Source organism: Moschus berezovskii, chromosome X (genome assembly GCF_049115385.1).
Source record: "Moschus berezovskii isolate FMDL1 chromosome X, NW_MosBer_1.0, whole genome shotgun sequence".
Taxonomy (NCBI): domain Eukaryota; kingdom Metazoa; phylum Chordata; class Mammalia; order Artiodactyla; family Moschidae; genus Moschus; species Moschus berezovskii.
This window is the reverse complement of record NC_142488.1, coordinates 28,854,405-28,881,489: the sequence shown is the minus strand read 5'-3', so window position 1 is coordinate 28,881,489 and position 27,085 is coordinate 28,854,405.

Below are 27,085 nucleotides of genomic sequence, written 5' to 3'. Positions count from 1 at the left end.
ATCAGGCTCACTTGGGAGTTCATTAGAAACGGAGAATCTCAGGCCCCAGCTCAGACCCACAAATTGGAATCTGCAAATTAATAGGATCTCCAGGGTATGTAGTACCCTAAGGTGTGAGAAACGATGCTTCAGGGGAAAGGGACCTTGTGTGTCAAGATGGGGGTCTACAAAGGTACCCAACTTATCCTCAAGGAGTCCTTTGTTCTTTGGAGGAAAAATGAATTCAGTAGATTCTCATCAATCAATTTTGTGACAATTTTCTCAAAGGTTTTTCTATGTGCAAGTGAATCTCATCTCATGTACATACAATGATGTGTAATTGTCTTCAGCAGACATTTAAAACTCTGAGCACTTGCCCTGGTTCTAGCTTTTGAGGACTCTTACCTGAGCATGTCAGAACCAGAACATTGGGTGACTAAGTGTTGAGCAGTGGACATGTTGTATTGTTTTGCTCTGAGGATCTGGAGCCAGAGAGTTATCAACATATGAAACAAAAGAGAGAAATCACTTTAAAATTCTTACTGCCTCTTAGAAATGATATATTGATAATGTGTATGACTTTTACAAGAGGGAAGAAATTCCATGAGATAGTTACCTCTTGCCTTGACATGTGACCTTTTTGCTAGTCAAGATTGTTATTCTTGTTCAGTCTCTCTGGCATGTCTGACTCTTTGCGACCCAATGGACCGTAGCATGCCAGGCCTCCCTGTCCTTCACCTTCCCAGAACTTGCTCAAACTCATGTCCATTGAGTCAGTGATGCCATCTAACCATCTCATCCTCTGTCATTCCCTTCTCCTCCTGCCTTCTATCTTTCCCAACATCAGGGTCTTTTCCAATGAGTCAGCTCTTTGCATCAGGGGACCAAATACTGGAGCTTCAGCTTTAGCATCAGTCCTTCCAGTGAATATTCAGGATTGATTTCCTTTAGGATTGACTGGTCTGATCTCCTTGCAGACCAAGAGACTCTCAAGAGTCTTGTCCAACACCACAGTTCAGAAGCATCAATTCTTCTGTGCTCACCTTTCTTTATGGTCCAACTCTCACGTCCATATATGACTCCTGGAAAAACCATAGCTTTGACTATACAGTCCTTTGTCAGCAAAGTAATGTTTCTTTTTAATACACTGTCTAGGTTGGTCATAGCTTTTCTTTCAACAAGGAGACATCCTTTAATTTCATGCTGCATTTAGCATCTTTATTGATTTTGGAGCCCAGGAAAGTCTGTCACTGTTTCCATTGTTTCCCCATCTATTTGCCATAAAGTGATGGGACCAGATGCTATGATCTTCATTTTTTGAATGTTGAGTTTTAAGCCAGTTTTTTCACTCTCCTCTTTCACATTCATCAAGAAGTTCCTCTTCACTTTCTGCCATAAGGGTGTTGTCATCTGCATATCTGAGGTTATTGATATTTCCCCCAGCAATCTTGATTCCAGCTTGTGCTTCATTCAGCCTGGCATTTCGCATGATGTAATCTGCATATATGTTAAGTCAAGATTGTTGGTGTGAGACATTTTTTGCATTGGTATAATTATTCTGGTTTCTTCAAGAAGGGACATACTTAAACTTAAAAAAATGTTTTTAGTATGTTGGAGTATAATTGATTTATAATGATTTTTTAGTTTCAGACATACAGGTAAAGTGATTTACTTATACATATATCTGTTGTTTTTCATATTCTTTCCCCATTTAGGTTATTACAGAATATTTAGTAGAGTTCCCTGTGCTATACAGTAGGTCCTTGCTGATTATTTTATATACAGTAATGTGTATATGTTTATCCCAAAGTCCTAATTTATCCCTCCCCCTGCCTTTCCCCTTCAGTAACCATAAGTTTATCTATTTCTGTTTTGTAAATAAGTTCATTTGTATCATTTTTTAGTTCTTACATATAAGTGATATGATATTTGTCTTTGTCTAATTTACTTCATTTAGGATGATAATCCCTGGGTCCATCTGTCTTGTTGTAAATGGCATTATTTCGTTCCTTTAATGGCTGAGTAATATTCCATTGTATATATGTACCACATCTTGTTTATCCTTTCATCTGTTAATGGACATTTAGGTTGCTTCTGTGTTGTGACTATTGTGAATAGTGCTGCAATGTAATAGGTGCATGTATCTTTTCAAATTATGATTTTCTCCAGATATATGCCCAGGAGTAGAGTTGCTGGATCATATGGTAATCTATTTTTAGTTTTTAAAGAAACATCCATACTGTTTCCATAGCAATTCCACCAATTTACATTCCTACCAACAGTGTCAGAGGGTTCCCTTTTCTCCTCACTCTCTCCAGCATTTATTGTTTGTAAATTTTTCATGATGGCCATTCTGACCTGTGTGAGGTGAGACCACATTGTGGTTTTGATTTGTATTTCTCTAATAATTAGTAATGTTGAACATCTTTCCATATGCTTTTTGGCCATCAGTAGGAGGGGCCTGGTAGGCTGCAGTCCATGGGGTCACTCAGAGTTGGACACGATGCAGATGACACCACCCTTATGGCAGAAAGTGAAGAGGAACTAAAAAGCCTCTTGATGAAAGTGAAAGAGGAGAGTGAAAAGGTTGGCTTGAAGCTCAACATTCAGAAAACGAAGATCATGGCATCTGGTCCCATCACTTCATAGGAAATAGATGCGGAAACAGTGGAAACAGTGTCAGACTTTATTTTTTGGGGCTCCAAAATCACTGCAGATGCTGATTGCAGCCATGAAATTAAAAGACGTTTACTCCTTGGAAGAAAAGTTATGACCAACCTAGATAGCATATTAAAAAGCAGAGACATGACTTTGCCAACAAAGGTCCATCTAGTCAAGGCTATGGTTTTTCCCATGGTCATGTATGGATGTGAGAGTTGGACTGTGAAGAAAGCTAATCGCCGAAGAATTGATGCTTTTGAACTGTGGTGCTGGAGAAGACTATTGAGAGTCCCTTGGACTGCAAGGAGATCCAACCAGTCCATCCTAAAGGAGACCAGTCCTAGGTGTTCATTGGAAGGACTGATGCTGAGGCGGAAACTGCAATACTTTGGCCACCTCATGTGACGAGTTGACTCACTGGAAAAGACTCTGATGTTGGGAAAGTTTGGGGGCGGGAGAAGAAGGGGACGACAGAGAATGAGATGGCTGGATAGCATCACCGACTCGATGGACATGAGTTTGAGTGAACTCCGGGAGTTGGTGATGGACAGGGAGGCCTGGCGTGCTGTGATTCATGGGGTCGCAAAGAGTTGGACACGACTGAGCGACTGAACTGAACTGAACTAAGCGACTTCACTTTTACTTTTCACTTTCATGCATTGGAGAAAGAAATGGCAATCCACTCCAGTGTTCTTGCCTGAAGAATCCCAGGGACGGGGGAGCCTGGTGGGCTGCCGTCTATGGGGTCGCACAGAGTCGGACACGACTGAAGTGACTTAGCAGCAGCTTAGCAGCAGCAAGGACATACTGAAATTTGACACACTTTCTCACTTCCTTTTCTCTACTTTTTGAAGTTCTTTCCTGAAGAAATATTAGCCACAGAGCACACCCTTATACTCTGGAGGAGAAGGGGGCAACAGAGGTTGAGTTGATTGGATGGCGTCACTGACTCAGTGGATATGAGTTTGAGCAAACTTTGGCAGATACTGAAAGACAGGGAAGCCTGGTGTGCTGCAGTCCATGGGGTCACAAAAAGTCAGACATGACTTAGTGACTGAAGAGCACCCTTGTACTGGGCTTCCCTGGTGCTCAAATGGTAGAGAATCAGCTTGCAGTGCAGGAGACTTGGGTTCCATCCCAGCCTGGGAAGATCCCCTAGAGTAGGGAATGGCCACCCACTCCAGTATTCTTGCCTGGAGAATCCCATGGACAGAGGAACCTGGCAGACTACAGTCACTTTCACACCCTTGTACCACTTAACCATTCACCTCTACTCTCAATTTCCTTCACTGCAGTTAACAGTCATTGAGCATCTGTCACAGTCTGATGTTGAGAGTTTTGTAATGATTTCAGGTTTTTAAAACTTTGTTGTGGTATGAGCACTTAACATGAGCTCTCCTCTCTTAACAAGTTTCTAAGTATATGATACATTACTGTTGTCTGTAAGTACACTGTTGACAGCAGTTCTCCAGGGTTTATTCATCTTGCTTAACTGAAGCTTTGTGCCTGTCAAATGCGTTCTCATGAAATTATTAGTATAATATACATACCAAAAAGTGCATAAATCATAACTGCACAGCTCAGTGAGGCTTCAAAAGCTGATCACACGCTGGAAACCAGAACAAAAATCAGAGCAGGTCCAGCCCCTGAAGAGCTCCGTCACACCCCCTGCGTAGTCAGCACATGCCTGTGTGGGTCAACACTATCTAACTCCTAATAGCATATGAAAGTAACACTTGCCTGCTTTATGTAGATGGCACCCTACAGTCTGTACTCTTCCATCCAGGTTCTTTTACTCAATATTGTGCTTGTATCCAGCTGTATTATGTGATCATTCATTCTCCTTGCTGTCTTAATTTATCCATTCTTCTGTTGGTGATGATTTTGTGGCTTCCCATTGGAAGTTATCATGACCAGCACTGCTAAGAAAATCCCTGCACATGCCTCTTAATGAAAATATATAAGCTTTTCTGTTGAGTATGTACCAAATACGAAAATTGCTGTGTGATGCTGACTTTTTAAATATATCACAGCGGATTAGTTTGTGCATGTAAGTGCCAAAGAAGCAACGTATGTGATTAGGCAGAGAGGCATGCATTCAGATACCCTAGGCCAAGAATCGGAGAAGGCAATGGCAAGCCACTCCAGTACTCTTGCCCAGAAAATCCCATGGATGGAGGAGCCTGGTAGGCTGCAGTCCGTGGGGTCGCTGAGGGTCGGACACGACTGAGCGACTTCACTTTCACTTTTCACTTTCACACATTGGAGAAGGAAATGGCAACCCACTCCGGTGTTCTTGCCTGGAGAATCCCAGGGACAGGGGAGCCTGGTGGGCTTCCGTCTATGGGGTCACACAGAGTCGGACACAACTGAAGTGACTTAGCAGCAGCAGCAGCAGCAGCCCAAGAATAGGAGCCGAGCGAGATCTTTTCTCCCTGACATGAAAAGGGAACTTTCTGCCTCCCAGCGATTTCTGAGCTCCTACCTGCTTCTAGCCTTCCAAGGATGTGGTGTTGATTGCTTTAGTTTATTTTATGATTTTAATGAGATCACCCCACTGCTGCAATAGCTTTTCCAAGCATGACATATCCTGGCTCCATAGTGAGAACCAAGTCAATTCTCAGCTGTGGGCCAGCAGCGGCTAAAAAATTGCTCTTCATGAATTTGTGCTTTAGAATCTCCATCCTTGAGGGGAAATAGTGGAGGCAGGACAAGCCATCAGTGAAGGAGTTGGTCGTGTGCATGCCTTCACTGGAAGCTCTGCCTGGCCCTTAAATAGCTCTGTGCTAAACACCCTCTTCCTAGAGGGCCTGGAACCCCCACCACTTAAGCTAGCATTTGAGGTTAGACCACTGAGGCAAAGGCATGCCTCAGGAAGGCCACTGCTAAAATGTATTGGTTTCCCGCAGGGAGAGGGAAGGTCATAACTGTCCCCTGGGGGGATAGTAAGTCAGAAACTTGGCAGTCAAGAGAAGTCAGTACTTAGGGCATGGGAACCAGAGGGTTTGATGCAGGCAGCCTGGCTAGGAGACTGTTGCAGCGGAGACTCGAAGAGAAGGCAAAAACTTTGGGGGTAGTGGTATGAAGAGCCTCGGGCTGGAGGGGGTTTGTGGTGAGGTTCCCCACTGTACCACCTTGAAGACCATCTGGGGTGAAGAGAACACCCACAAGCAAACTGTCTGCTGAGAAACCCCTGGGATCTTTACAGGTCTGCCCCTCAGTTTCTCTGATTTCATCTGATGCATAAGAACCAGTTTTGACCTCTAGATTTAAATATCTTTGCTGTTTGTACTTTCCTTATCATGCTAATCTTATTTGGACATATTTTAGCTATTTCTTCTGAGAGAGGGTAATGGGGCCATAATTTGATGCTCTAGTCTCAGCTCTAGGCTGTTCAAGTTTTTTTATGTTAAATTTATCATACTATTCTCTATATTCATACATATACATTATATGTATATTATATATGCATATATATATATATATATAGTGTTTGATACCATTACATTCTGCCACAACAGAGATTTTTCAAGGAGAGGAGACACATTCTTGGAGAATCACCCACATTGAATGGACTTAAAAAAATCTCTATTGTTTCTCTGATTATAAAAGAATGCATACTCATAAGAAATTCAAATTTTACCACAAACAAGTGGAAACTAAAAGCTCTGCATACCTAGCGTGTATGTTAAAGGTACTGTTAAGAAGTTAGGGATGCCTTTTGCTCATGTTTTTTATACTCAAGGACATATTAAAAAATACTCTGACTGCTTTTTATATAACATTCCACATGTGTATTAAATCCATTTCCCATGACACATGGCCTGCTTGGCCAGGAGATGTGGTGAGCCTTCCAGGGAATGGAGCAGAGCCTTCCCTTCTCTTTTTTTTCTGACTCCTTCTCCATCTTGCACTAAGATTTATAAAGCAAAGAGCGACTATGAGAAAGAGACTACACACACAAAGAGACCTTAATAAAGTAAGAAATTTATAATGTTCACAAAAGACTGTACAAGAATGTTCATAAGTTTTCCTCCTAAATAGCCCCAAACTGGCAGTAGTCCAAATTTCCATCAGTTGGAGAATGGATAAAGAAGTTGTGGCATGTTCATACAATAGAAGACCTCTCATCCATGAAAAGGAAGAATCCTCTGATCACTCAGCATTATGTGAGAAGCTCAAGAACATTTTGTTGAGCAAAAGAAACCAGAATTAAGAATACATACTATATGATTCAATGTACGTGCAGTTCTTTATTTAAAAAATACTTATTTCTTTATTGGCTATGCCAGTTCTTAGTTGCAGCATGTGGGATCAAACCTGGGCCCCCTGCACTGGCAATGTGGAGTCTTAGCCACTGGACCACCAGGGAAGTCCCCATTTATGCGCAGTTCTGAAACAGCCTAACCTAATTTCTGGTGATACAAGTCAGGGCAGGGGTTGACTGGGGTCAGGACCAGGGTTGGGTGTGGGCAGGGATTGGCTCCAAGCAGGTGGCGCAAGGAACTTTTGGGGATGATGGAAATGTTTCATATCTCATGTGAAGTGGATTTCCATGGGCATATACAGTTGTGAAAATTCATCACTGTGTCTCCTTCTCATCCGTGCCTTCTATCACATGTCAATTACAGTTCAGCAAAAGTAATTTTAAAAGCATGCCATCGTATGTGAGGACACATGGTATATGACTCTGTTAGGAAGTAAGGGGCATGCTCCCGGTTTCGACTGCAGTGGTAGGGACTGCAGTGGTAGGGACTGCAGTGGTAGGGACTGCAGTCACTCGCCTCTCACTGCTGCTGTTGCCTTATGCCTCAGACCTTCTCCAATACCAGGAACATGCTGGATCATCACTGAGGCACTGGCCAAGGGTTGCTGTCCCTGGAGGCCACCCTCAAGCAATGGGGATCATGAACCCATGGATAAGTAATATAGCAGCCTGCCAGGTGGACAGTGCTAGTCTTCAGTAGGCTATTCAGGGGCCTTGGTGGGGTCGAGTCCCTGAAAACGGACTCAAGCATCTTTGCACTGGCTCTTTCTTCCCTGTCTGGCTCCCCTTTAGCTTTCATACTCACACTTTGGAATCCCTTCCCCAGTGAATGACCTACACCCCTGTCTCAAGCTCTGCTTTCTGAGAAACCCAAATTAAGAATGGCACCATTCTTAGTGGCAGGAGAGGAAGTTGCTGTGGTCCGTGCTCCAGCATTCCCTTGCTCCTTTATTCCTCTCTCTCCTGTCTCCTCTGACTTAAACATTTCCCTGACTGTATTTTAGGAAAAATAGAAGAGAAGGAAGATGCATTAGAGGAAGGTTAGTAAGAGAAATCTAAGGTGTTTTTTTGTTTTTTTAGTAAATGCTTCTGAGAATCTCTGGGGATGTTTATGGTGACTGTACCCAACTCTGTGAATACACTAAAAACTGTTGAATTAGTGCACTTTAAAATGGGTGGACTATATAGTATATAAGTTATCTATCAGTAAAGTTGTTTAAAAAAATTAGTCCTGGTCCAGGCAAAGGAGTGAGAACTGATTTTAGGAAACAATTTTCTCCTGTTTTAAATTTGGTTGGTAAAATGTCAAGGATCATAAATGGTGAACAGAGAATAGTACACCTGAATGCATATATTTTTCTCAGATGTCCTGTTTCCTGAACCTATTAATGAAATTATTTAATAAATATCTAAATAGTAATTAGAACTGTGTGCATCTGGAAATGCAATGATGAGTAGGAAGTCACGTTCCTGTCTCTTGGAAATTAGAATCTACCGGAAAAAAATAATAGAAAAATGGGCAAGAAATGACAAATAAGATGCTTAGAAATGGCATAGTAGTATAAATTCAGTTCTTAATTCAGAAAAAGAAATATATTTATTTTAAAAAGAAAGCAGTGTGTGGAATGGAGCTCTCTGATCTGAGAGCCTTGAGTGCTTAAAGTTCCTGTGGGCGGAATTGGACAATGCCCCCCACCTCTCTACCTTTGAGGTTCAAGGATGTAGAAACTGGTCTAAGGCACAAAGATGGTCCTTAACAGAGGCTCGTGTATTAACTGTATTTTCTTTATTAAAAAAATACTTTCATATTATAATGCACTTAAACAGTATTTCTTTATTTTTGCCTGTGCTGGGTCTTTGTTGCTGCACGTGGGCTTTCGCTAGTTGCAGTAGGGGGAGAGCTACTCTCCAATTGTGGAATGTGGATTCTAGGGCCTGTGGGCTTCAGTAGTTGCGGCTCACAGGCTCCAGAGCGTGGGCTCAGTGGTTGTGGTGAACAGGCTTAGTTGCTTCACGGCATATGGGATCTTCCCAGACCAAGGATCAAACCTGTGTCCCCTGTGTTTCAAGGTAGATTTCCAACCACTGGACCTCCAGGGAAGCCCTTAACAATATTTTCTGATTTTCTCTCTTCTTGATGCTCTGACGTCTGAGGCATGGACGACAGGTAATTGTTCTTCCCGTGGTCAGTTCATTTCTAGGGAGAGCAAACAGCCTTTCATGTGCAAACTAACCAGTCCAGACCGCACACAACCCCATCTCCTCAATCTGGCCTTAGACTCCCGGCTAATATTCCCCTGCCCTAATCACCCCAGGGCGAATATCAGATCACTCAGGGCAGCGCCCCCCACCCCAGAGCTTGCAGAAATGATTCAGACTAGCCAATCCTAAACTAGTGTACCCTCCCTTGCCTTTATGGGAAAGGCTTCCCCCCACATTTCCCCCTCACTCCCTCTGCTTCCTGATCAACCCTGGTTCCTCTTGGTGTGGCCCTGCATGGCAGGACATGGCCCTTCCTCTGGGGTTCAGTGGCAGTCATCTCCCAGTCTCTTGGTCTCAGCATACACCACCTGAATAATACTGAACTCAACCTTGTCAAACGGCTCACTGTAGGTCAGGACGAGTCTTCACAGAGGAAAAGAACTGGAAGTCTGTACAGGTGGCTCCATTTTTGCCCAGAGCCTGAGCATTTGGGGGATGATTCGTTCTGCATATAAAATACAGGGAATGATCAAGATGGATTCAAGCATGCTGATAAGCATCCCTAGAGATGCTTAGAAATGTTTAGTTCAAAAAAAATTGGGCTTTCTTCTAATTCACTAAGTGGTCAGGATTCCAACATCAACTTAACATGTCGTGAATTCCAGGGAATTTGTTAAAGCAACCTTATATTGTATAATTAAATAGCATTATATGTTTAAATACTGAGACACCGCTGGGAGGATTTGTTAAATTTTAATTTTTTTTAAACCAAAAACATTTTGTATTGGGTAGATAGCATATTAAAAAGCAGAGACATTACTTTGCCAACCAAGGTCCATCTAGTCAAGGCTATGGTTTTTCCAGTGGTCATGTATGGATGTGAGAGTTGGACTGTGAAGAAAGCTAATCGCTGAAGAATTGATGCTTTTGAACTGTGGTGCTGGAGAAGACTCTTGAGAGTCCCTTGGACTGCAAGGAGATCCAACCAGTCCATTCTAAAGGAGATCAGTCCTGGGTGTTCATTGGAAGGACTTACGCTAAAGCTGAAACTCCTATACTTTGGCCACCTCATGCAAAGAGTTGACTCACTGGAAAAGACTCACTGGGAGGGATTGGGGGCAGGAGGAGAAGGGGACGACAGAGAATGAGATGGCTGGATGGCATCACCGACTCGATGGACATGAGTTTGAGTGAACTCCGGGAGTTGGTGATGGACAGGGAGGCCTAACATGCTGTGATTCATGGGGTCGCAAAGAGTCGGACACGACTGAGCAGCTGAACTGAACTGATAGCCAATTAAAAATGTGGTGATAGTCTCAGGTGAACAGGGAAGGGACTCAGCCATTCATGTACCTGTATCCTGAGGGAAATTTTTTTTCAGCAGTCACATTTTCTTCCCCTTTGATTTATTGTTTTCTAGTTATAAATAATGCATTCTCATCATAAAAAAAAGAAAAAGCTACCCAAAATACTCTGAGAGAAGCAGAAAGAGAAGAAAAAAAAAAGATAAAATTTCTCTATCATATAATGACTACCATTATCATTTCAGGTTCTGAGAAAAACTCTCTCTCCCAATACTTGGTACAACACAGAGCTGTTTCTAGGGAAGAGATGGGTGAATATCCTCAGGGACCAAAGGGTCTTCTGGGAGAAAAGAGACTATGATCTCTGTCTCTCTTCTTTCATGGTTTGAAATAGTCCTGATGGAGTTTTGTCACTGGCAAGGATGTGAAAGGCCCCAAAGGGACTCACCACCATGAGAGAAGAAGCCTTGATGAGTGATCGGGGTCCAGTACCAGGCCTTCCATGTGGGTGGCTGAGAAATTGTTTCTGACACAGGGTGTGTGTAGTCCAGGCTGGAGGTCTTTCCTGATAAAAGATGCTTTAGGGGTAATAACTGAGCATATGTATATCAAGTTGGTTAGAGTTAAATAATTGGCTAGAGTGCTATTGTCCTTCATTGAGGAATGTGGCCTGCAAAGGTCTGTACTACAATAAGGGTCACAGCTTGTAGTGACTTTATGGGTGCCACAAAGCAATACCTGCAAGAACGAGAGGCCTGTTAGGGATTGAACAAAAAATGTCTAATACTTCATTCCAAGTCTGAGTGTGTCATATGCCTTTATTTAACCCTATCTACTTGTTTAACCCTCACAACAGTCTAATGAGATGGTTACATTAAAAATTAACTCCCATTCATCTGTTCATAGACATCTAGATTGCTTTCACATCCTGTGTGTGTGTGTTAGCATCTCAGTTGTGTCTGACTCCTTGTGACCCCATGAACTGTAGCCCACCAGGCTCCTCTGTTGATGGGATTCTCCAGGCAAGAATACTGGAGTGGGTTGCCATTTCCTTCTCCAGGGGATCTTCCCGATCCAGGAATTGAACCTGTGTCTCTTGAATTTCCTGCATTAGCAAGAGGATTCTTTACCACTGTGCCACCTGGTCCTAGCTATTGTAAGTGGTGCTGCAATGAACACTGGGTTACATGTGTCTTTTTCAATTATGGTTTTCTCAGTATGTATGCCCAGTAGTGGGATTGCTGGCTCATATGGTACTTTTATTCCTAGTTTTTTAAAGATTCTCCATACTGTTCTCCATAGTGGCTATATCAATATTTATTGCCACCCACAGTGTAAAAGGGTTCTCTTTTCTCCACATCCTCTCCAGCATTTATTGTTTGTAGATTTTTTGAAGATGACCATTTTGACTGGTGCGCGTTCAGTTCAACTCAGTTGCTCAGTCTTGTCCGACTCTTTGCGACCCCGTGGACTGCAGCACACCAGACTTCCTTGTCCATCACCAACTCCCAGAGCCACTCGAACTCATGTCCATCAAGTCAGTGATGCCATCCAACCATCTCATCCTCTGTCATACCCTTCTCCTACCACCTTCAATCTTTCCCAGCATCAGGGTCTTTTCCAATGAGTCAGTTCTTCGCATCAGATGGCCAAAGTATTGGAGTTTCTGCTTCAACATCAGTCCTTCCAATGAATATTCAGAGTTGATTTCCTTTAGGATGGACTGGTTGGATCACCTTGCAGTCCAAGGGACTCTCAAGAGTCTTCTCCAACACCACAGTTCAAAAACATCAGTTCTTTGGCATTCAGCTTTCTTTATGGTCCAACTCTCACATCCATACATGACTACTGGAAAAACCATAGCTTTGTCTAGACAGACCTTTGTTGACAAAGTAATGTCTCTGGTTTTTAATATGCTATCTAGGTTGGTCATAGCTTTTCTTCCAAGGAGCAAGCATCTTTTAATTTCATGGCTGCAGTCACCAACTGCAGTGATTTTGGAGCCCAAGAAAATAAAGTCTCACTGTTTCCATTGTTTCCCCATTTGCCATGAAGTGAAGGGACCAGATGCCATGGTCTTAGTTTTTTGAATGTTGAGTTTTAAGCCAACTTTTTCACTCTCCTCTTTCACTTTCATCAAGAGGCTCTTTAGTTCCTCTTTGCTTTCTGACATAAGGGTGTTGTCATCTGTGTATCTGAGGTTATTGATATTTCTCCCTGCAATCTTGATTCCAGCTTGTGCTTCATCCAGCCCAGCATTTGACATGATGTACTCTGCATATAAATTAAATAAGCAGAGTGACAATATATAGCCCTGATGTACTCCTTTCCCAATTTGGAACCAGTCCATTGTCCCATGTCTGGTTCTAACTGTTGCTTCTTGACCTGCATACAGATTTCTCAGGAGACAGGTTAGGTGGTCTGGTATCCCCATCTCTTGAAGAATTTTCCACTCTTTGCTGTGATCTGCACAGTCAAAGGCTTTGGAGTAGTCAATAAAGCAGAAGTATATGTTTTTCTGGAACTCTCTTGCTTTTTTGATGATCCAGTGGATGTTGGCAATTTGATCTCTGGTTCCTCTGCCTTTTCGAAATCCAGCTTGAACATCTGGAAGTTCATGATTCACATACTGTTGAAGCCTGGCTTGGAGAATTTTGAGCATTACTTTGCTAGCATGTGAGATGAGTGTACTTGTGTGGTAGTTTGAGCATTCTTTGGCATTGCCTTTCTTTGGGATTGGAATGAAAACTGACCTTTTCCAGTCCTGTGGCCACTGCTGACTTTTCCGAATTTGCTGACATGTTGACTACAGCACTCAATATGACTCAATATGACTGGTGAAAGGTGATACCTAAGGAAGCTGTGATACATATACAGTGGAATATTACTAAGCCATTAAAAGGAACACAAGGTAATGGCAAGCCACTCCAGTACTCTTGCCTAGAAAATCACATGGATGGAGGAGCCTGGTAGGCTGCAGTCCATGGGGTCGCGAAGAGTCGGACACGACTGAGCGACTTCACTTTCACTTTTAACTTTGATTCATTGGAGAAGGACATGGCAACCCACTCCAGTGTTCTTGCCTGGAGAATCCCAGGGATGGGGGAGCCTGGTGGGCTTCCGTCTAAGGGGTCACACAGAGTCGGACACGACTGAAGTGACTCAGCAGCAGCAGCAGCAATGAAGTGGATGAACCTAGAATCTGTTATACAGAGTGAAGTAAGTCAGAAAGAGAAAAACAGATATTAATATTAACACATATGTATGGAACCTAGAAAAATGATACTGGTGAACCTATTTGCAGGGCAGGGCAGTAATGGAGACAGACGTAGAGAACAGACTTTGGACATGGCAGGGAAAGGAGAGGGTGGGAGAAATTGAAAGAATAACATTGAAACATATGCATTACCACATTTAAAATAGATAGCCAATGGGAATTTGCTGTATAATACACGGAACTCAGCTCAGTGCTCTGTGACAACCTAAAGGGGTGAGATGGGCTGGGGGATTGGGAAGAAGGCTCAAGAGGGAGGGGACATGTGTATACCTATGGCTGATTCACATTGTTGTATGGAAGAAACCAACACAATATTGCAAAGCAATTATCCTCCAATTTAAAAGAGACTGCAAAAGAGACATAGGCATTTAGAACAGTCTTTGGGACTCTGTGGGAGAGGGTGAAGGTGGAATGATTGGAGAGAATGGAATTGTAGCATGTATATTATCATAAGTGACCAGTCCAGGTTCGACGCATAAATTTTCCTCTGTTCAAAAAAAATAAATAAATAAATAAAACAAATTTAAAGAATCAACTCCCATTTCCAGATCAGCAGGTGAAACACACAGTGCAGAAGCAGTTAGCAGTGTTACTGAAGGACTGTATGAAATTGCACTGCTGCTGCTGCTGCTAAGTCGCTTCAGTCATGTCCGACTCTGAGTGACCCCATAGACGGAAGCCCACTAGGCTCCTCCATCCCTGGGATTCTCCAGGCAAGAACACTGGAGTGGATTGCCATTTCCTTCTCCAATGCAGGAAAGTAAAAAGTGAAAGTGAAGTCACTCAGTCGTGCCCGACTCGTAGCGACCCCATGGACCTCAGCCCACCAGGCTCCTCCATCCATGGGATTTTCCAGGCAAGAGTACTGGAGTGGGTTGCCATTACTGTTAAAAAATACTCAGTTTCCTCTGTACAAACCTCATGGAGAAGTATATGTCCCTGCTCCATTGATTTAAGACTTGACCAGGGCGCTCCATTAGCTGTTCTTACACAACTAACTACCCCAAAAGTTAGTAGCTTAAAGTGCCACTTCATTGTTTATCATGATTCAGAGGTTTTGCTAAGGCTTAGCTGGAGGTTCTTCTGCTGGTCTTACTTGGAGTCTCGCCATGCATCCATAGCACCTAGGATGTAGCTGAGACTGGAATGTTGAGGATGGCCTCTCATCTTTCAGATTGTTGCTTCACATGGATTCTGTTCATTCTGTAGTCCAGTCTGGAATTCCTTCCAACATGCCAACTGGGTCCTAAGACAGAGGACTTGGAAGTGGCCAGCCTTCTTAAGACTTGGGCTTGAAAATCCTCAAGTGACACTTCTTACCAACTTGGTCAAGACAAGTTCACAAGGGCAGTCTAGGTTCATGAGGATCAGAAATACATCCTACTTTTTGATATGTGAAACAGCACATACAGGGAAGGGAAGAATTGATGGTAGAAACCATGCCATGTAACTTACTTTTAGCCAAAGGAGTGTGAATGGATGTGACATCTTTAAAACTGTTTACGTAGTATGGATTCATCTCTTCTGTCTTCCACTAAAACAGGCATTTCTCAAGATTGCTCCTTCAGTTAGAAAGACACATGGGAAAAAAATACACATGGAACAGACCCCCACTATGACCCAGAGTCAGGAGCATAGTCACAGGTACCCATAGCTGCCCACATGTCAAATGTGGGAGAAATATATACTTGTTGTAATTAATATTTGTTTGTTAGGCAGCATAACATAGGGATAGCTGACTAATACAGAGATGGAGCTAGGATTTGAACTCAAGCAATGTTGTTTGAGGATTCAGTGTCTTAGCCTGGATTATACATTTCACCCAAAAGCAGTATTTTAACTTGAAATCAAAAGGAAGCCTTGAGGGTTCTGAGACAAATTGGGAGTGTTGGGGAGGCGCTAAGTGAGACATTCTGCAGATGTGAAGAAGTAGAGGCTCTTGCACGACACTTCTTAATTATAATCAGAAGATGTGATCACATTTATATCAGGAACTGTACAAGTGTGTCATTCTGCTTACTTAACTAATATGTGCCACACATCTCTCACTTCTCCTATACCTTAGCCCCCATACTACAGGGGGCTTTTACTCTGTACTTTTATTATTTATCAATTTTTAAAATCTGGAGGATAAAAAAGAATAATAGAACTAGATTTCTCTCTAAGGGAGAGATGTGTGTGTGTGTGTTAGTCACTTAGTCGTGTCTGACTCTTTGTGACCCCATGGTCTGTAGCCTGCCAGGCCCCTCTGTCCATGCGATTCTCCAGGCAAGAATACTGGAGTGGATTGCCATTTCCTTATCCATACTCTCTTCCAAATCAGCATTGTAAAAGTTTTGCTGATATTAAAGATTAAGATAAAGAAAGTAGTAAAACTTTGATTTTAAATATTGAGGACTTCTGTACGCCAATTCAGTGGTCAACTCTCAATTTTCGTGTTACCTGACCAGTCAGTGTGATGAGACAGAGTTGAGTAGCCATCATCCATTAATCGCACTTCCTTCTGTGTGGCTTCTGAGACACTCTGCCCTTGGGTTTCCTCCTACCTCCCTGGTTGTTTCTTCCCAGTTTCTTTTGCCGGCACCTCCTTTCCTCCCTGCTCTCACAGGGTGGAGTGTCCTGGAGCTCTGTTTTCAGTCATTCTGTTTCCTCTGTCTACACTCATTCCCTCTGTGAACCCATTTCATTTTCAAATAATCAGATATTGGGAAAATATCAATGACTCCCAGATTTACATGCAGTCCAGACCTCTCTCCTTGACTGCAGACACACACATCCAGCTGTTTGTTGGACAGCTCCGTTTGTGCGTCAGACAGACATCTCAAAATCATCATTTTAAGCTGAGCTCCTGATTTCCTCCCATTCTTCTTCTCGTGGCCTTTTGCATCCCAGTTGATGGCAGCTCCATCCATTGGCAGAAGTACTTATGCCCCAAGGCTTAGAATCATCTGCGTTTCTTTCTTTCGTACTCCACATCCAATCCATCCAGAAATTCTATTGATTCTACCTTCCAAATAGATCCACAGTGTTCTCCCTTCCCATTACTACCCTGGTCTGAACCCCCAAACTCTCTCACTTCTACCTTTGCTCCCTGGTAGTCTGTTGTCAACAGAATAAACAGATGGATAGTTTGACATGCAAGATCATGGCACTTCTCTGCTGTTCATTTCATATTGAAAACCAAAGTCCTTACTTTCACTTTTAAGTCCTTGTATATGGTCTGACTCCCACCAGACAGAGTTCAGTTCAGTTCAGTTCAGTTCAGTCGCTCAGTCATGTCTGACTCTTTGCGACCCCATGAATCACAGGGTACCTCATCGTATATCATGAGTGTGGATATAGATCTAGACGCATTGTAGTTACAGAAATTAATGACACCAGTTATAGGGAAATCCTTCAACCCCCACATCCTGTATAAGGTTAGGAAATGTGTTTTCAGAATAGAATTTTTTTAAGTTGGAAGTCCAGTGAGGTATTGTTCATATTCTCTTTGTTTGTTTGACTGCACTGGGTCTTCGTTGTGGTGTGCTTTTCTTGTTAGACTTCACAGGCTCTAGAGCACACAGGCTCAGTAGTTACAGCATGCTGACTTAGTTGCCCTGCAGCATGTGGGGTCTTAGTTCCTTGACCAGGAACCAAACCCGCCTCCCCCTCATTAACAGGGGACCACCGGAGAAGTCCGTGTTCATATTTTCCACGAAAGCAGGTAGGAGAGTCAAACTGGAGAGGAGTTTGGCCTCCCTCACCAAATTCTTGTGTTCCCTGAACTGGGTTGAATGCATTCAGCAGCCCTCAGCTACACTTTAATGGCACATGGCCACATCTGGCTTCTCTGAGCTCACACAGCTGTTCTGTCAACTCCCTGTGGGTTTATGTCCCCTCCTCTTCTAGGAAATTGCACTGCCTATTGGCAATTAGCCCTAATGAAGCAGCAGGAGTTTCCTGAGGGGAATACATTGCTGACAAGTATAATTACTATTAGCAGCTGTGAGGCCTCTGGCTCTGTGAAAGTAACCCATCCACCTGTCAGAGTGTGCACAGGGACTGCCAAAGCGGCACCTAGCAGCCAGTCCAGCACGTGAAGCTGGGCCACCGTGTGATGAAAACAAGAAGCTGGCGTTTGGAAGCCAGTTGAGAGCATTTACTTCAAAATGTTCAAATGTCTGCAATCCAGCAGCATGGGTTGTAGAACCATAGCAAATCACCCATTTGCATCTTTCAGTTCAGTGTGATCGCTGCTTCTTTCAAGCTTCCATAATGCCTGTCTTTACTTAGAAAGGAGAGGGTGCCCCCGTAGGAATACAGGAGTTTCTAATTGTATTTATTTTTATCAAGAAAGAAAGGCAACAAGCTTTGCTAGTGTTGAATAACTGCCTAACCCTGGTTCTTTTTCTGGGTCAATGTATGAGACCTTCAGGTCCCACTTCTGGGGGAAGATTCGGTTCTCCAGTGCCTCACTTTGGGTGATATATTTCTATGCAAGACTGAATATGGCTGCAAATTCTTTTCTACTCCTGAGAGGTGGAATCTGATTGCCCTCCCACTTGAGTCTAGGCTGGCTTTAGTGACTTAGTTGACCAGTAGTGTTCTATGCTAGTTGTGGGTCTAGCCTATAAAAGGACTAATAATTTATACCTTGCACTTTTAGAACCTTGGGGCAACCATGCTCTGAGGAAGCCCAAGCTAGCCAAATGGAGAAGCTGTGTGGAGAGATAGTTGCCTGGCTGGCTCTACACAATCAAATTATGCCAGCTGAGGTCCCGAACACCATGAAACAGACGTTAACTGTTCCCACCATGTCTTATCCAAATTCTTAACTCACAACATTTTAATATTTAATAATAATAATATTAAATGATTGTTTTAAGCTCCTGTACTTTGGGGGTAGTTATATAGCAGTAGATAGTAGGAAGAGTTACAGTTGTTGTAAGCCTAGCTGAGAAGATTTACAGATTATACTGACAAGTTTGAATGAACTCTTGAGACACTGATAAAGGCTTCAAGAGATTCTTACTATGGATCCTCAGATGGATGAAAATACCAAGAATAATACAAGTAAATGGAGGAGCTGACACTCCTCCTACATTTAGAACTAGGTCTTCATCAGTCATATTATGAAGTAACAATAGTAACAGCCTTATAAAATCTAACAAAAAGTTATTCAAAAAGTTGTAAATTATTAAAGAAGATCATTTGAAAAGTTAATATACATCCACTGTCATTAACAGTATACACCACCTTAAATGTGTATCAGTCTTGAGAATATTAGCCAACATGAAGCTATTGTGATTAGCAAGATATTAAAAGTTAAATATTCAGAACATGAAGCCAGACTTCTACAATTTGATAACAGAAGTGTTTAGGGGGACCATGGAGAAAATTAAAAGAATGTTTTATTTTACCTTTACCCCATCCTTTAAAAATGGCTCTTTTATGTGTTTTATTACTCCTACATAAATGATAACAAATCTGCAATATAAGAGAAAAATCTCGGGCAATGTGGGAGACCTGGGTTCGATCCCTGGATAGGGAAGATTCCCTGGAGAAGGGAATGGCAACTCACTCCAGTATTCCTGCCTGGAGAATTCCATGGCCAGAGAAGCCTGGCGGGCTACAGTCCAGAAGGTTGCAAAGAGTCAGACACAACTGAGTGACTGACACATAGAGTACATAGTTATGTATAGAATTTATATATTTATGGTTATGCCCATTAATTTAGAAATTATTATGAAATATATTGTACATGTAAGAGTGTCAGATGCACACATGCAAAGCAAATAACACCAATAAAATACACATTCATGGACCTGCCCTCCAACTTCACAGACTGAACATTTTGAAGCCCCCTGGAGATCCTGTCCCTAATCCCCCAAGTGACCAGTGGTTTTGGATTTTGTACTGACAATTAGCTCATTTGCTTTATAGGTTTTTCTTTAGAAGAAAGAAAAGAGAATTTTATTCAAGCCAGATTAAAGATTATAACCTGGGGAACAGATTCTAGGGAGCTCCAAGAGCTATTCCATTTGTTGGGAGTTAGAGATACAATTTTATACATTTTTGAGACAAAGAATTTATGTATCATATTGACAGATTAGCATTGTACATAAAGTTGATCAAAGCTTTTTTTTTTTTAATCAGTAATGTGTGTATAGAGCAAGCCTTTGGTCAGTACAACCCCCTGTATGGGATGAAAAAGAAATATTAACCTTAAAATGACAAGACTGGTATCTGAAGAAAGGGACCATATTTCTCAAAGGTTGATTATATTCTCCTCTGAGGAGGTCTGGTTAATGTAAAAGGTAGATGCACACTGCACACTTGGAAAGGTCTACTACGAAAAGGGCGTGTTACCTTTTTTCCTTCCTAATTTGATTGTCCTGTTGTAGAAAAATTTGTGACTTCTCCTCATCATTTGCCTGCTTCTTTTACTCTGTATAGTGATTAGAAGTTGTTTTTTTTTTTTTAAGATTTCTTGATTTATTTCACTATGGTAAGTCTTTGTTGCTGCACACGGGCTTTTTTCTAGTTGCAGCGAGCAGGAGCTACTCTCTAGTTGTCGTGTGAGGGCTTCTCATTGCGGTGGCTTCTCTTGTTATGGAGCATGGGCTCTAGGGCACACGGGCTTCAGTAGTTGCAGCACGTGGGCTCAGTACTGGTGGCTTAGTTGCTTCGTGCCATGTGGGATCTTCCCAGAACAAGGAACCCATGTCCCTTACATTGCAAGGTGGATTCTTTCTTCCTTTTTTTTAACTTGGTGGAAAATTGCTTTACAATGTTGCGTTGGTTTCTGCCATACAACATCTGGATTCAGTCATAACTATATGTATTTCCCCTCTCTCTTGAGCCTCCCTCCCCTCCCCCCAACCCACATCTCTGGGTCATCACAGAGCACCAGGCTGGGCTCCCTGTGCAAGGCAGATTCTTAACTACTGGACCACCAGTGAAGGCCCCTCCCTTTTTAAAGCCACACTTGAATATATTTCTTAACAATATGTTGCTTGGTTTTCCATGGTTGGGATGGTCAACAATTGGGTTCATACTTGTTGCCTTCTTTGGTGACCGGGCTCTTTCACTCAATTTTGCATCTTTCAGCTTCATTCGTGCTGATGCATGGGGCTGTCGTTTGTTCATGTCCACTGTTGCAGAGCTTCCCAGTGTGTGAATATATCTCAGTCCGATGAGCTTTCTGCTGATGATGGAGACCTGGTTGTTTTCAGTGTTTTGCTCTCAAGAATGAGACTGCCATAAGCATTCTTTCTACATCGCCTAGTGCACATGCAAGAAGTTCTCTAGGGCAAATACTTAGAGATGAAATCACTAGATCATACATATGTGCATGTTAAAATTTTCTTTTCCAAAATTGAGCTTCTACCAGCAGCAGATGAAAGTATACATTGTTTTAAATCTTTTGGTCAAACCTTGTTTATTATCTGACGTTTTGATTGCTCCACTCTGTTATATGGAAAACGGTATCTTATGACTTTAATTTCTATTTTCCCAAATATTTGCAAGACTCGGCATCTTTTCATATGTTATGGCCATTTTAATTTCCTTTTTGGTGAAATGCATATATCCCTTTGTCAGTATCACACTGTCTTAACTATTATAGCCATTAACTATAACTTGATATCTCATAGGGCAAGTCTGCCCACTTTATTTTTCTTCTTTTGGCTATTGTTGGTTCAGTTCTCGTCTATATAATTTTAGAATCAGCTTGTCAAATTCCACACTAACCCTGTTGAGTTTGTGATTAAAATAGCATTGGCTGTATAGATCCAGCTGGGAAAAAATAACATCTTTACAATACTGAGTCTTCCAAATCAGGATGATGCTCTAGTTCTCCATTTATTTAAGTTTTCTTTGGTGTGTTTAAGTGGCACTAGTGGTAGGTGGCTCAGATGGTAAAGAATCCACCTGTGAGACACCTGGGTTCAATCCCTGGGTCAGGAAGATCCCCTGGAGGAGGGCAAGGCAACCAACTCCAGTATTCTTGCCTGGAGAATCCCTATGGACAGAGGAGCCTGGTGGGATACAGTCCATGGGGTCACAAAGAGTCAGACACGACTGAGCGACTAAGCATGGCACAATGGTAAAGAAACCCCCTGCCAATGCAGGAGATGTGGGTTCAATCCCTGGGTTGGGAAGATGCCCTGGATGAGGGCATGGCAACCCATTCCAGTATTCTTGCCTGGAAAATTCCATGAACAGAGGAGCCTGGTGGGTTACAGTCCATGGCATTGCAAAGAGTCGGACACGGCTGAGTGACTAAGCACACACACACGCACACACATACAGTATTATAATTTTCCCATAAAGGACTTACTCAGCTTTTGCTGGATTGTTTCCTAGAAACATTTATCTCTGCTGCTAATTTAAGTATCACTTTTTTAAAAAATTATGCCTTGTAATTAATTTTTTCTGGGATATAGAAGATCTGTTGATTTTTTTTTGAATTTGTATTCAGCAATCTTGCCAATCCATCTTATGAATTCTAGTAATTTGTCTGTAAATTAAATTCTTTACCAGCTGGTAGCTCAGCTGGTAAAGAATCTGCCTGCAGGAGATCCTTGTTTGATTCCTGGTTTGGGAGATCCCCTAGAGAAATGATAGGCTACCCACTCCAGTATTCTTGGGCTTCCCTGGTGATTCAGGTGGTGAAGAATCCACCTTCAATGCAGGAGACCTGGGTTCAATCCCTGAGTTGGGAAGATCCCCACTCCAGTATTCTTGACTGGAGAATCCCCATGGACAGAGGAGCCTGGCGGGCCACCGCACATGGGGTCGCAAAGAGTTGGACACGACTGAGCGACTAAGCACAGCACATCTGTAAGTTCTCTTGATTTTTCTGCATAAGAAATTGTAATCACCGACCCAGAAACGTGTTTTTCCTGATCAGTTGGAAGACCTTTTTGTTTTTAGTCGTAAGATACTGGCCAGAACCTCCAAAACAATGCTAACTGGAAGCTGCGTTAGTGAGCTAAGTTATGAGCAACCCGAGAAGCTCAGTGGCATGCAGAAAAGGTTTATTTCTGATTTGTATTTTTTGCCCCTGTTAGGGTGGCTGTAGCCTCCAGGCCATTTTCATGTTAGAACCAAGAGTGCGGGGCATCCCCTGTCTGGGGCATTGCTGAAAAGCTCAATATGCTGGAATCTCACTGTGGTTCTTAAACCTTCAAAAGTGGAGCGTATCATTTTCAGTCAGTTTCATTAGCCAAAGCAAGGTTATTGGCTGAGGTGGACACCAATAGAGTAGGGATGTATAATTCTAAACAGGGGGTGTCAGCAAGCATTTTGAGCAGTAATAAATCTACCACAGAAAGGATGCCCCCCATATTTTACTAATAGGAGTGCAGCATCAAAAATGTTTGAAGACCACTGGTTTAGAAGAGTAAGTCCAACTTTCTCTTTGAATCATTATGGCTTTCCCCTTCTATCAGCTTTACCTTCTCCTAGCTGGATGTACCTCTTTTTTGCAGTCAAATGTGACTTTGTTTCCTTATCAGTGATTGCTCATATTTCTCCATGTTTACACTTTTGCTCTGTCCCTGTTCAGTTTCAGTGTTAGTCACTCAGTCATGTCCAACTCTTTGTGATACCATGGATTGTAGCCCACCAGGCTCTCTGTCCATGGAATTCTCCAGGCAAAAATACTGGATTGGGTAGCCATTCTCTTCTGTAGGGCATCTTCCTGATCTAGGGATCAAACCCCAGTTTCCTGCAATGCAGGCAGATTCTGTACCATTTGAGCCACCAGGTGGCAGTAGTGGTAAAAAACAAAACAAAACAAAACAAAACCCTCCTGCCAATGCAAGGAGAAATAAGAGAAGCGAGTTCTATCCCTGGGTGGGGAAGATCCCTTTGAGGAGGGCATGGCAACCCACTCCAGTATTCTTGCCTGGGGAATCCCATGGACAGAGGAGCCTGGTGGGCTACAATCCACGGGGTTGCAAAGAATCAGACATGACTGAGCAACTCAGTACACCCACACATTCTGTTTCAGGTAGAGTCCCTCTCTTTTTTCAAGGTTAGGTACAGAAACAACTCCTCCATGTACTCTTCATTAAATAAGACCAGTTTTCCTTACTAGAATCTCTGGTGTGTGGCATCCATATTACCGGAGAAGGCAATAGCACCCCACTCCAGTACTCTTGCCTAGAAAATCCCATGGACGGAGGAGCCTGGTAGGCTGCACTCCATGGGGTCGTAAAGAGTCGGACACGACTGAGCGACTTCACTTTCACTTTCATGCATTGGAGAAGGAAATGGCAACCCACTCCAGTGTTTTTGCCTGGAGAATCCCAGGGATGGTGGAGCCTTATGGGCTGCCATCTATAGGGTCGCATAGAGTCAGACACGACTGAAGCGACTTAGCAGCAGCAGCAGCTCCATATTACCAAGCCATTGATTGACTATATATTGCATTCTAGTGTTCTCATGTTGTTCAGAGCATTATGTCTTTGTACCTCTTTAACTGTCAGAATTAAATGAGAAGATATGTGGAAACCTCCTATATGTAGTACCTAAAAACATATATTTGCTTCATTATTTAAGAATATTCTCATGTGCTGCTGCTGCTGCCAAGTCACTTCAGTCGTGTCCGACTCTGTGTGACCCCATAGACGGAAGCCCACCAGGCTCCCCCGTCCCTGGGATTCTCCAGGCAAGAACACCGGAGTGGGTTGCCATTTCCTTCTCCAATGTGTGAAAGTGAAAAGTGAAAGTGAAGTCGCTCAGTCGTGTCTGACCCTTAGCGACCCCACGGACTGCAGCCTACCAGGCTCCTCCATCCATGGGATTTTCTAGGCAAGAGTACTGGAGTGGCTTGCCATTGCCTTCTCCGATATTCTCATGTACTATATAGAAAACAAGAGAAATTGAAATAATAGGTGAAATAGAGAAGCAGTAGATTGCTAATAGGTTAAGATGTATTAGACATGATAAGGTAAGTAGAGCATGTATGTTGAACAGTGAGAAAAAGGACCAAGTCAGACCAAATATTCAGACGAATTGTAGATTTCTTAAATCAGCCACCCATTAGTGACACCTATTCCAGCCCCTCATATCCTCTGTTTGAGACACACAGACACAGTGTGTAGTAGTACAGTGGCTATTCAGTAGATTATCAGAATATTGTAGCAGTGGCCAGGCATACTTGTCCCTTCATCACATTGATAGAGCAAGATGTTGTCTCCAGGTAAGTTCCATTTGCTGAATCTCCTTATTCATTCTTGACTATGATCTTTGTAACCACATCAGTAAGTGATGTGACCAAAAGATACAGGACATATAAACTCTATATAACCTATGATTCAGCTATTGTGGTCCTTCCATATCACTTGCTCCCCATCCCAAATGTGTTAACCCAGCCTATTGATAGCTTACAGTGAAAAATGTCGGATTCATGATCTTTGAAGAAGAAGATTTAGCTTTGGGGCCAGGGACCAGGCTTTATCACTCAAGAGCTTTTGTGTAGCAGAGTTTTATTAAAGTATAAAAGGGGACAGAGAAAGCTTCCGACATAGACATCAGAAGGGGGATGGGGAGTTCCCCCCTTGCTAGTCTTAGCAAGGTAGCTATATACTTTGTTAACTGGTTATTACAATAAATCAAAAGAATGTCTCAATGTTGTAAAGATCTTACTAGACCCACTCCCACAATTTACATTTTAAGATGACAGGGTTAGTCAGAAGGTTCTCGAGAAGGAGAAACATGTCCTCAAGCAGGATGCATTGTTGTCATTGGTACAGAGTGTAAGGGAAAATATTTTCCCTTGAGTAAGATGAGTTGTTTTGTTGTGCAGTCATCAGCTCTGGGCTTAAAGAAAAAAATGTTTGTCCTTTTCTCCTCCTTGAGAACCCCAGACCCCTTTCTCCTCCTTAGGGACTCCGTACTCCTTTCTCCTCCTTGGGGGCCCTGGACTTTTGATCGACCTGCCTAGGGATTGACTCTCTCACTATCTCTTTCCTTTCCTTCTCACTGTACATTTTGAGTCAACTCAAATCCTGTAATTTGAACACTATAATTTGATCTGTGAGCTTTTCTGTTTCTTCATCTTCTTGGATGTGGAATCTCCCAATTCATCAAGATAATTTCCTACCACGACAGTTCCATCACATGGTAGATGTTTGATCAATTTTAATTATCTTCATTTTTCCCCACTAAGCTCTTTGAAGGCAGCAACAATTTTTCTACCTTTCTTATATCCTCTCTAGCAACCAGAGTTGGACATATGATAAACATTTGACAACTATTTATTGATGGACTATTTTCCCAGTAGGCCTCCTATCTTGATAGGCCTACTACTATCAAGTAGGCAAGGTATGACAACAATGATGTTACTAATTGTCCCGAAATCTATCAAGTTTTATAGGTATACTTTCAGGTCTTAGTGTATATAATTTTGAGACACTAGTGTTTTCCTTCATGTACAGTATTCCAAACAATTATTGATTGGGGTGTGTGTGCATGAGCATGCATTTGTATGTTGGTTGAGTTGTGGAAGGTGGGAGAGGCGGAGGAGGGCACTAACACTTATTGTTCAGTTACTCTGTGACATGGTTGCCTGGCTTTACGACAGAGTTATTTAAATACATTACATTGTTTAGTCCATTATAACAGTGGTTCTCAAACTCTAGCCTGCCTAATACCCCCCTGTAAGGCTTGTTACAGTACAAACATCTGGGCCCCACCCTCAAAGTTTTTGATTCAGTAGGTCTCAGATGGAGCCTGAGAATCGGCATCTCAAGTGCCCAGGTGATGCTGCAGCTGCTCCTGTGTGACCACACTTTGAAAGTTCCTTTATTCTGACAACTCTGTGAGCTAGGTATTAGTCTACAGATGAGAAAATCCACTTACACAAGTAATATATATTTCTCAAATTCACACAGATAGCCATTTGGGAAGTCGGACTTTGAACCCAGGTCTTTCTGGCTCAAAATGCTGCATAGAGGTACAGAGAGGGTTATATGATTGTTTTCCTTGAGTTCCAGGTAAAAACAAACCTGTGGGGTCTTATAGAGATATATGTGTTGTCTGCAAGCTCACAGTAAGGTTTCTGATGAAGTATTGTCTCTAAAACATTTGTTGAATCTAACTCAAGTGCTCTGAAGTCACTACCATTATCTCCTCTATTCTCTAAATATCTTTGATGGTCATGCGCTCCAAGCCAAATCCTTCATCTTCAACTTTGTCTTGCCTTTCCACAGTGCCATTATGTCAGATGCTTCCTGCTATGTTTTCCATCTGTCATATATCCACACCCTGTTTTCCCATAAAGTTTTTAGTTCAGTGGGGATTCCACGCAGTTGAGTTCAGCATAAAAATCATATACACAAGTCTATTTTAAATCATAATTTTGTCATCCTCATCATGGGTTTTTCAGTCACTTTCTGAAGT